Consider the following 12,314-nt stretch of genomic DNA (forward strand, 5'->3'; position numbering starts at 1 on the left):
GGGTTAGACTTGTGTTGCTCTGCCCTCTGAAGAGATCTCCTCCTTCCCCCCCTGCCGGGGTCCCGGAAAATACCCTTTTTGCCCCGAGAAGCCGGAAGGATGGCCACAGCCTCCGCTCCAGCCCCCCTCGCCGGGAAGAAGGGCAAGTCCCCGGCCGAAACCCCAGCAGATATGGCCGGCCCCAGCTCCTGCCCCCCTTCAGGAACACCACCAGCGGTGGCCACCAGGGATTGCTCCAAGGCTACCCCAGCCCTGGATCCCTGGATGAGGCAGACCGTGGTGATGAAGCTGAAGGAGGTGGACGGACGGGTGCCGGACCTTTCGCTGGTGCAATTCGGCAAGATGATGGTCCTGGACCAAGGATTCTCGGCCCCCGAAGTCCTCAGCACCCAGACCTTCATTAAGGGGTTCTTTTATGTCACCTTCGCCACCATTGCCATCTGCAAGAGGTATTGGGAGGCGGTGAAAGCGGCGAAGCCTGATTCCCCTCTCTCTCGCTTTGTGGGCAACTGCCCTATTCAAAGGGAGGAGAGGCGGTTGATGGTTTCAGTGCGAAGTCAACATGTGCCTGCAAAAGACATCGTCACGTTCCTGAACAGATCCTGTATGGTCATCAGGGACCCCACAAGGGTCCTGCTGAGCAACGGGCTCTGGGACGGAAAGTGGTCGGTGGTAGTCAGGCTCCACAAGGACACTTCGTGCCCAGACGGAGTCAAGCACCTCAAACAGTGCTTCACCCCCCCTCCACTGCTGCTCACCCCCCTCCCTCACCCTCCCGACCTCTTGCCCAACCCACCCCTCTTCCCTCCACCCCCTCTGTCACTATCCTCTCCGAAGAGGAGTTTCCACCCCTTGCCTCTGCAGGTCCGACCACGCTGAGACGGAAGAGGAAGGTGTTGGAGAGCCCAGCTGCCGACCCGGAAACTTCCAAAAAGGCAGCAGTTGAGTTGGTGGAACCACCCCAGCCCGCCCCCACCCTCGAGGAGGAGATGGTGGCCTTGGTGGAATGATACGACGAGTTCGGGGCAACTGACCAGCTGCTTGGCATTACGGAACCAACCCAGGAAGGAGATCCAGCTGCAGAGCCGGACGCTGCGCCCCCCGATGGGAGTGGTAACGTAAATGTATCGCAACCTAACCTGCCCTTTTAACAGATGGTAGCTTTTAATATTCTTACCATTAATGTGAGGAGCATTAAGGATAAGGCTAGGAGACAGTCTGTTTTTACTTTCCTTGACATTCAGAAATGTTATGTGTACATGTTGCAGGAATGCTCTCTCCCTTTCTCCAGGTCCTACAAGCACCTGGCCCGGCAGTGGTCCCATGGCCCATCCTACTGGTCCGGTGGAGGTGAGTGTAAGTCTGCAGGGGTAGCCATTCTGATCAGGGGGAGCCTCTTCACGCTGGATTCTGTTCAGGAGCTTGTCTGTGGCAGATTAATTGTCGTAGACGGCTCCTGGGCAGGTGAGCCTATCAGGCTTATCTGCGTGTACGCTTCACCTATCAAGAATGAGCGTTTGGAACTATTCCAGACCCTGCGGACCCAGCTCGCCACCACCAGGGCTGTAGTGATGGCTGGAGACTTCAACTGCCCGATCGAAGGGGATGGACGAAGCACCTGCAACTCTGTGAAGCTGGACATCACGTCCAATCTGCTCCGGGAAATGGTGGCCGAAGCGTCACTGCGGGACGCTGTGGGCTCCATGGGGGCAGGCTCCGTGAATTTCACGTGGAGCCGCCCCGATGGCTCTGTGCGTTCCCGCATTGACTTTGTGTTCACCTCCCAGGCAGTGCAGCAGGTTAGGCATTCTATGGTTCCCTGCTTCTTCTCTGACCACAGAGCCATTCTCTTCCAAGGAATTCTGGGCCATGGTTTTCCATCTGGCCCAGGCTCCTGGAAGTTGAACTGTGCCCTGCTGGAAAGGGAGGAGGTATTGGCTGAGCTTAAGGATGCCTACATCACATGGAAAAATGACAAATGTTATTTTGACTGTATGTCTGACTGGTGGGAATATGCCAAATCTAACATCCGCAGTTTCTTTCAGGTCAAAGGGCGTATCCAGGCATGCGACCGTAAGAGGAACCTCAGAAATCTGCAGCGTGAGCTCCAGTCCCTGGTGGACCTCCAGCGGTGCGGCTAGGCCGTGAAGGGCGACCTGGATGAGACCAAAAAGAGCCTGAAAAGGCACTTTGAGGAGGAGTCCAGACGTATCGTCTTCCGTTCCAAGGTGGAGAATCTGGAGAAGGGTGAGAAGTGTTCTTCTTTCTTTTTCAGGAAACTCCACTCTGGCCACACGCCCCTGACCGAGCTGCGAGATGAGAATGGCATTCCCAGACAGGGGAAGGAGGGCGTGATGAAGGTCGTCCGCGACTACTACAGCGACCTCTACTCCCCTAAGACGACTGACAACGACATGGCCGACAAGTTCCTGTCAGGTATCACTAACCCTATTGATCCTGCAGGCAGATCGGCGCTGGACGCTCCCCTGATGCTGGAGGAGGTATTCTCTGCCACCAAATCCTTTAGGCAAGGCAGGACTCTAGGTAACGATGGTCTCCCAGCTGAGCTCTATGTAGCGCTGTGGGATGTAATCGGCCCGGACCTGCTCGAGCTGTATGAGGAGATGGTGGTGGAGGGAAAAATGCCTCCTTCGCTGAGGGAAGGGATGATCACGATCTTGTATAAGCGGAAGGGGGAGAGATGTGAGCTGAAAAATTGGAGGCCCATCTCTCTTCTGAACGTGGACTACAAGATCCTCGCCAAGGTACTGGCCAATAGGCTGAAGGCTGTCATCGGACAGATTGTTCATCCGGATCAGACCTGTGGTATACTAGGTCGCAGGATCGCAGACAGCCTTGCCCTCCTCAGGGACACGGTCCATTACGTGAAAGATCGTAATGTGCGCACGGCCCTGATCAGTCTTGATCAGGAAAAGGCCTTTGACCGTGTCTCTCATGAGCTGATGGGTAAGGTGCTGCGAAAATTTGGTCTTGGTGAATTGTTTTGTTCGTATGTTAACCTTATGTACCTTGATATCCACAGCACGGTGTTGGTGAACGGCTGGAAGACTGACCCCTTTCCTGTTCTCTCTGGGGTCAGACAAGGCTGCCCTCTTTCACCTCTTCTTTTTGTTTGTGTTATAGAGCTCCTGGCCCTATCCATCAGACAGAATCCAGAGATTAGAGGGATCACCGCACCAGGTCCAGACCACCCAGTGGCCAAGTGCTCGCTGTATATCGACGACGTCACTGTCTTCTGCGCGGATCAACGCTCGGTGGCAGCACTCGTCCAGACCTGTGAGGACTTTGACCGTGCTTCGGGGGCAAAAGTCAACTGCGGGAAGTCAGAGGCCATGCTCTTCGGAAACTGGCACCTGTCGTCCTCGGCTCCTTTCCCATTTACCGTCAAACCGGACCTCATCAAAATTCTGGGGGTCTGGTTCGGTGATGATGGAGCCGCCCGGAAGTGCTGGGATGAGAAACTTGCGACAGTGAGACAGAAAATTGGACTGTGGAGCCTCAGAGACCTTTCCATCGAAGGGAAGGCCCTTGTGCTGCGGAACGAGATCCTTCCCGTCCTGCAGTACACAGCCCAGGCCTGGCCGCTGCCAACTGCGGTCTGCAAGACCATTACCCGGGCCACTTTCCACTTCATCTGGGGCTCCAAAATGGACAGAGTGAAGCGGAGCATTATGTACAAGGATCCCCTCAAAGGTGGCAAAGGCATTCCAGACATTCCAACTATGCTGAGAGCCTTCTTTGTATGTACTTGCATCCGCAGAACTTTGATTGACAATTGTGCCGGCTCTGCGGGGAACTCCATGTCCCGCTTCTTCCTCCTACCATTGTGGAGGACCCTTAAATGGGACAAGTGGGACAGCTCCATCCCTTACAACTGGACCACTCCGTGGTTCTACCTGGACGTGTCCAAGTTTGTGAGGGAACACCAACTGGAGGGATTGAAACCTGACTTGTGGAAGCCAAAAACTGTCCACAAGCTCATCAGAGCCAGAGACACTATGGAATCGATCCCAGGGCTCCCGGCGGCAACTGTTAAGTTTGTCTGGGAGTATGTGGCATCCAAGAGACTGACTAATAGACATAAAGACTTGTCATGGATAGCCATCCAGGGGGCTTGCCTCACCAGTCATTCATGCACTCCCGAAACTTGTGTAGGTACAGACAGTGGCGTAGCTAAGTTTTGGGCACCCCCCGCGCCGTTAGGGGGGGGGCGCCCCCCGTCGCCGCCCCGCCAAGCACCCCTACCCCGCCGCCCATGCAAACCCCCCCTCAATCCCCCACAGCCTTACCTATCGCGCTGGTCCCAGCGGCTCCGTTCTTCTGCTGAGGACTACCAGAAAATGGCCGCCCCCATACAGCAGACAGTTTCAGAGAACTGTGTGCTATATGGGGGTGGCCATTTTGTGGTGGTCCTCAGCAGAAGAACGGAGCCGCCGGGACCAGCGCGATAGGTAAGTCTGCAGGGGATTGAGGGGGGGTTTAACTATAGCCCCGCAGCCCCCGGCGCCCCCACATGCACCGCGCCCCCCCCGCAGTGGCGGGGGCTGCGGTGCTATAGTTACGCCGCTGGGTACAGACATTGTCCCTGGTGCCTCATTCGCGAGGAAACATCTATGCACCTCTTCTGGGACTGCACCTATGCACAGTTGCTGCTGGATGCCCTAGAGACTGAGTTTAAGGACTGTGTGCCCAGGAGCCACCTATCGTACTATTCGGTGCTTTATGGACTGTTCCCCGGCACACACACTGTTGGGGCGACCCAGGAAGCCTGGCGCCTTATAAACTGTTTTAAGGACGCTGTGTGGTTTGCCAGGAATCGCCTCATCCTGAGGAGGGAGAGGATGTCCGTGCAGGACTGCCGCAGGCTGATCCACAGCCTGCTCAGAAACTACTCCATCCGGGATAGTCCTGAGGAAGAAGAGGACTAACCCCCCTTCTTCTAGCCCTTTCCCCACTGAACTGAGCGATAAGAACTGTGACGTGGCCCCACTCCCCCATTTCACGATGTCTGTTGTTTTTATTGATGTCCTGTCTATTTATTGCCCTCCCCTTATATGTGTCTGTCTGGTCAATAAAGCTTCGGGCAATGTGACTCCCCCTCCCTCATCCCCCTTCCCTCCACCCATAGTCTTATCCATAGTCAATGATTGTTTAAGGTTAGAATGCATAGTGCATAGCATGTCTTATGGTATTTGATTTCTTATACTGTATTTCATGAAATGTACTATACAGTTTTGCATGTGTGCTGTGTTTTGGCTGTGCTGCGACACAGTATATATGTCTAAATCAGGGTTGCCGACCCTCCCGAAATTTCCGGGAGTCTCCCGAAAATCGGGGCTCCCTCCCGGCCCCCCGGAAGGGTGGGCAACCCTCCCGGATTCAGGGGGGACCCCCGCTGTCCCCTGGATCGCGGCATTAAAATGCCGCAATCCTCGGGTCTCAGAGGAGGGGGCGGAGCTAAAATGACACAATCGCGTTATTTTAGCCCCGCCCCCTCCACGGAGATCACTGAATTTGCTGGTTTACCAGCATGGGGGCGGGGCTTAGTGACGTCACGCTTAAGCCCCGCCCCCTGAGCGTCTACTGAATCTCTCCTCTCCGGGCTTCTCCCGGAGAGGAGAATGAGAAAGTCGGCAACCCTGGTCTAAATGTTAACGTCTGTTTTTTGCTTTCTTTATGTACAATAAAGATTTGCCTTTTCAATCAAAAAGCTGTTTCTGAGGGACGTGTTGTGGGTGTATATTGGGGCATGTACTGTATCTGCGGCTCTGTGCGTACGGGGAAGGAATGGCTGATTATGATGGATACCCAGCTTTGGGCCGGTGCTAATAATGATAGTTGCATAACTCGCAAGTGTCCCCGATTTTCGAGGGACAGTCACGTTTTTTGAGGTCATCCCACCCATGGCTGGCAGTGTCCCGCAGTGGTGGTGGTGGGGGAAGGGGGGCAGGAGGACAGCATCTTTGCACTAGACATGGCAATCGACCATCGATGATTCAAAATCATCGATGGTTCACGGCCGATGTCGAACACATTTGCCAGATGGTTTCCCTACATCAATGGCACAGCAAAACCGATGTTTTGCTGTTGTTGTTTTTTGTGCCGGGACATGGAGAATAGCTCCACCCCCGACAACCGCGCCCCCCTGTTTTGATTGTCCCACATGCCAATCAGTAAAACAAAATGGATGACCATCAATAGGTAAAAATATCGATGGTCATCCATTGGATAGTTTCACACTATCGATGGCTGGTTGCACTATTGCCATCAATGGCAACCATCAATGGCAATGGCAACAATGCCCACCCCCATTTTGCATGGAGGCAGGGGGCGTGGCCAGCAGCACACACAGCGCTGACCATACCCCCAACAATGAAGCAAACTGGGGGTGTGGCCTCATGATTGTTGCATCGCCATGAAGCCACTCCCTTCCAGAGGCCTTTTCGCGAAATAGTGCCTCATTCATGCAATAATGGACATCGCTAAAACGCCGGCACCCAGGACCGTCATTTCTGGAAACATATCAGTATTAAATGATCACAACAAAACTGCCAGAGAGTCAGATGGGCAAAATGGGTCCATTAACATTTACAGCTACTGTCTGGTACCGAATTTCCCAAACCTATCACGCAAGCCAGTTGTATTAAATGGTAACTGGAGGATAATAATTACACATTTTTTTTATCTTTAAATCTATGGTTTCTATCTATATAGGGAACCTAAATAACACTGTTGTCTTGCAGAAAGGATGCAGAACAACATCTGGGGATGGAACCTGAGAACACGCTGTTTCGGCATTGCCCTTAATTGCTTTGTGGAGTGGATCCTCTCCGCATCCCTATGGTTCATCAGTGATAGATAGGCCAGCAGTGGTCCACATGCTGCGCTGATATTCAGGACGCAGTGGTGGTGAGCCTCATGCCCAGGCCCGGCTCATTAATCAGGCAGAATAAATATTAGATTGTGGCCTTTACACCAGGGAACTGATAAAAGTCAGATTTATTCCAGCGATATAGAACTTCCCAGGCAACCAGGAGATCCCGCTGGGGGGCTCAGCATGGAGGTGGGCACATAGACATTGGCCCAGCCGAGGCGTGGAGAACAGAGAAAGAGACGCATTAAATCCTCCACATGAAATCATATGAGACACGTCTGGCAAACAGCAGCTACTATTGCGCTCAACGACTTCCTTCATTGAGACGTTTCTATATTGGGACATGTGGGGGGAAAGAGAAGGGAAAATGGCTGTAATTATCCTTGTACAGCGGGTGAGGGCGGACCCACTATCTGCTTCTGTCACATCTCTGTAGCCATAATGACACTCACTCTATACCCTGTGTGACATCACTGGGGAACAGAAAATATGGGCCAAACAATCATGGGGTATATAACCGGTGATAGTCACAGTTTCAGCTATCACTGCTTAGAACAATACAGTAAACAGGTTACCGCTAGACATATTAGTGCCCTCTATCCCCCGTATAACAATACCGCTAGACATATTAGTGCCCTCTATCCCCGTATAACAATACCGCTAGACATATTAGTGCCCTCTATCCCCCGTATAACAATACCGCTAGACATATTAGTGCCCTCTATCCCCCGTATAACGATACCGCTAGACATATTAGTGCCCTCTATCCCCATATAACAATACCGCTAGACATATTAGTGCCCTCTATCCCCCGTATAACAATACTGCTAGACATATTAGTGCCCTCTATCCCCCGTATAACGATACCGCTAGACATATTAGTGCCCTCTATCCCCCGTATAACGATACCGCTAGACATATTAGTGCCCTCTATCCCCGTATAACAATACCGCTAGACATATTAGTGCCCTCTATCCCCCGTATAACAATACCGCTAGACATATTAGTGCCCTCTATCCCCCGTATAACTATACCGCTAGACATATTAGTGCCCTCTATCCCCCGTATAACGATACCGCTAGACATATTAGTGCCCTCTATCCCCCGTATAACGATACCGCTAGACATATTAGTGCCCTCTATCCCCCGTATAACGATACCGCTAGACATATTAGTGCCCTCTATCCCCGTATAACAATACCGCTAGACATATTAGTGCCCTCTATCCCCCGTATAACAATACCGCTAGACATATTAGTGCCCTCTATCCCCCGTATAACTATACCGCTAGACATATTAGTGCCCTCTATCCCCCGTATAACGATACCGCTAGACATATTAGTGCCCTCTATCCCCCGTATAACAATACCGCTAGACATATTAGTGCCCTCTATCCCCCGTATAACAATACCGCTAGACATATTAGTGCCCTCTATCCCCCGTATAACAATACCGCTAGACATATTAGTGCCCTCTATCCCCCGTATAACAATACCGCTAGACATATTAGTGCCCTCTATCCCCCGTATAACAATACCGCTAGACATATTAGTGCCCTCTATCCCCGTATAACAATACCGCTAGACATATTAGTGCCCTCTATCCCCCGTATAACAATACCGCTAGACATATTAGTGCCCTCTATCCCCCGTATAACAATACCGCTAGACATATTAGTGCCCTCTATCCCCCGTATAACAATACCGCTAGACATATTAGTGCCCTCTATCCCCCGTATAACAATACCGCTAGACATATTAGTGCCCTCTATCCCCCGTATAACAATACCGCTAGACATATTAGTGCCCTCTATCCCCGTATAACAATACCGCTAGACATATTAGTGCCCTCTATCCCCTGTATAACAATACCGCTAGACATATTAGTGCCCTCTATCCCCCGTATAACAATACCGCTAGACATATTAGTGCCCTCTATCCCCCGTATAACAATACCGCTAGACATATTAGTGCCCTCTATCCCCCGTATAACAGTACCGCTAGACATATTAGTGCCCTCTATCCCCCGTATAACAATACCGCTAGACATATTAGTGCCCTCTATCCCCCGTATAACAGTACCGCTAGACATATTAGTGCCCTCTATCTCCCGTATAACAGTACCGCTAGACATATTAGTGCCCTCTATCCCCCGTATAACAGTACCGCTAGACATATTAGTGCCCTCTATCCCCTGTATAACAATACCGCTAGACATATTAGTGCCCTCTATGCCCCGTATAACAGTACCGCTAGACATATTAGTGCCCTCTATCCCCTGTATAACAATACCGCTAGACATATTAGTGCCCTCTATCCCCCGTATAACAATACCGCTAGACATATTAGTGCCCTCTATCCCCCGTATAACAATACCGCTAGACATATTAGTGCCCTCTATCCCCCGTATAACAATACCGCTAGACATATTAGTGCCCTCTATCCCCCGTATAACAATACCGCTAGACATATTAGTGCCCTCTATCCCCCGTATAATAGGAATAGTGACAGCGTGTGCACAAAATATAGGGTCATGATTTCATGGGGAGGGGCCCACATTACACCACATAGTAGTGTATACAGTAGTGGTCAGTGGTCACATCTCTTAATTAGTGCGGTTTCCTATGAGAGGTCTGTGTATGTGAGCAGTGCCTGTCCCAGGGTCCCTGCAGCTTCTGCTGTATGCCATTTGCACTGCACTGAATGGCTACTGAGAGAGCAGCTGGCTGCTGGTGTTACAGGAAATGAAGAAGGTGGGTGTCCAAAGAAGGACAAAGGAAGAACAGTACAGGTTTTTGGGGCACTCTTGTATCAATGATGTGATGGATGTAACAATAAGTGGGTTAAGAAATAACTATATAATATATAACTAATTATACTTCACTTAAAATCTAGGCGTCAAAATCTAGGCGTGAAAATATGGGCATCAGAAAAATTACATTTGATAGAGTATAATTAGGGTACATAACTCATAAGAATAATCACAGTAAATGGGCGAAAATGTTTCACCTTTGGGGACCACCTCCCACCTGGTAAGTTTTAATGCAGATGAATAGAAAATTTCTATAGCGGTTTCAACAATGATTAAATTCAGTACTATAGACCACATAGAACAGTAATTTGAAGGTAAGGACTGATTGTCACGTGATGCCCGGTATTTTAAATTCACCTCAGTATGTACGGCACTGGATATTCCCTACCAGTCGCCCGATGAGTACTGATCCGGCCAATTACTGCTTAGCTGCTGAGATCGGACGAGATCAGGCGGCACATTAATGTATGGTCTTATGCTCAAATGGGCGGAAAGACACAGGACTAACAAGTGTCGCTTCTGCTTTCCAAAAAGTAAGAGAGGACCACAACCTGTTACACCGGGTATTGCAGGAAGGGTCAAGTCAAACTATGGATGAGAGAGCAACGATATATGATAGGTATAGATAAATGAGGTTTTTGAGCCAGTCAGACCCTTCTACCCTTCCATATCATATGGGTATATTGGATGGAGGTTGAGAGTAATAATCTGACCGTGCTCACCCCAATAAAGAGCCGATGTGGGCCACTGGTTTGTGGTTCCCTTACGGTGAAAACTAAGTATAAAAGAGAAAGAATGGGCCCCCTGTCTTGCAGGTCTCACTGGTGTCAGTATAGATTGTACATGAACACCTGAGTGGACCAGGGGGGTTGTTGTACAATTTTGCGGAGTGTTTCACAGAGGGATGGTACTAAATGGTTATTCCCTGAGTCCCACAAACAATGGTTAAACAAGTGTACACATCCCATCGCATGCGGCCGAAAGAGAGAAATCATTCGATTGTTGCCGACCACCAAATTAATTCTCCCCTTCGGATATAAAAGTCTTATTTCCGTCATTCACGTGCCGAAGATAGGGCAGACGCTGACGCCATGCGATGTCAGCCACACGCCCAAGCAGGCCGTGCTCCCCTGCAGCCGCCCCTGATCACCCCTGCCCTTCCTCCCTGCAGTATGGAACTCGCCCAAGCCGTCCAGTGCAGGGATGGCGCCAAATTCGGACTGCATCCTGAATCGGCCCCTGAGTGCAGTATCCATACCGTCTGCATACAGCAACATCACCTAATCGGGCTTCTCCTTTGGACAGAACACGGAGACCTGAGCAGGTGGGCAGAATGAAATCCCATCTCTGATATTGCTGTCGGTGTAATGATGCAGAGAGCGGAAAGCATTTCCAGCCTGGTCGCCATGGTAATCCTGTACAACTAGGCCACGATGGCTGTACCACTCCCCCCCCCCCCCCCCACCAAGCACTGAGCGTCCACGGAATCAATAGCAGAAGCCAGCAATAACTGAGCAATGTGCGAAATGCCGAGCTCCGAATTCAGTCCATGTTACACCTCTATCCAATTAGTCCTGTGTCGCCTTTCATCATTTATTATGCGGGAAAAGCACGTACATGATGTATTGTAGGAGGAGATAATGGTTCTGATCTGGTTACAGCCTCCCTGTGAAAGACCTAGTTACCGCTGTCCTCCGTGCAGCTGATTAATCAGGGCCTAATTCACTTACTAGAGCACAAACGGTAATGACATTTCTTATAAATAACTGAAAACGAAGCGAGCAAGACCGATGGTTTTCCGGGGTAATCGGGGCACAGAGGAGCAGGAAACGGGAACGAACCAGTTTTCATAATAAAGGGGCTGATTTGGAGTCACGCAGAGTTGCGTTGTTCACTTAGTGATTTTTTGCAACTGCGCATCCATATAAGTCGCTGAACCTCAGGGTGGGATGTGCTACCGGGAAATGTGGCAAAACCCCAGGACTTCCACAGGGCCTTCTATGCTCTTCCGCCAATCAAGTCTCTCCGCGCCATCGCCCCGCCTCCTTGCATCAGCTATCATTAGCCTTTAGGTGTGTATGGGTCATTGGATAGACAGCAACTAGGTCAACAAGCATAAGGTCGACACCACTTGGTCGACTTGCAAGGAGTTTGACATGAGGTTAGGTCGACAGGGTCATTACGTCGACATTGGGAAGGTCAACAGTCATAAGTTCGACATGCGGGTTTTCACTTTGTTGACCCAATGTTGACACAGTCGACATGGAAACTAAAAAAGTGTGCCGCGTCCCCTCGCATGCCTTGCTGCACTCACCATGCTTCGGGTATGGTGCCTTGCTGTGCTCAGCACACTAGTTTATTCTCCCACCACGCCCTAGTGGATGGTAGGGCATGAAATACCGCCTGTCGGCACATGTCGGCTAAAGAAAAGTAAAATACCTATATCAACGTTTTGACTGATGACCTTCCCCAAGTCGACCGAATGCTTGTGTCGACCTAATGACCCTGTCGACATAACCCCATGTCGACCTTCATGCATGTTGAGCTAGTAGTGTCGACCTAATGCTTGTAGACCTAGTGACCGTATCCCGGTCAAAAGGATGACACA

Source organism: Crinia signifera, chromosome 11, assembly GCF_055691185.1.
Source record: "Crinia signifera chromosome 11, ASM5569118v1, whole genome shotgun sequence".
NCBI lineage: Eukaryota > Metazoa > Chordata > Amphibia > Anura > Myobatrachidae > Crinia > Crinia signifera.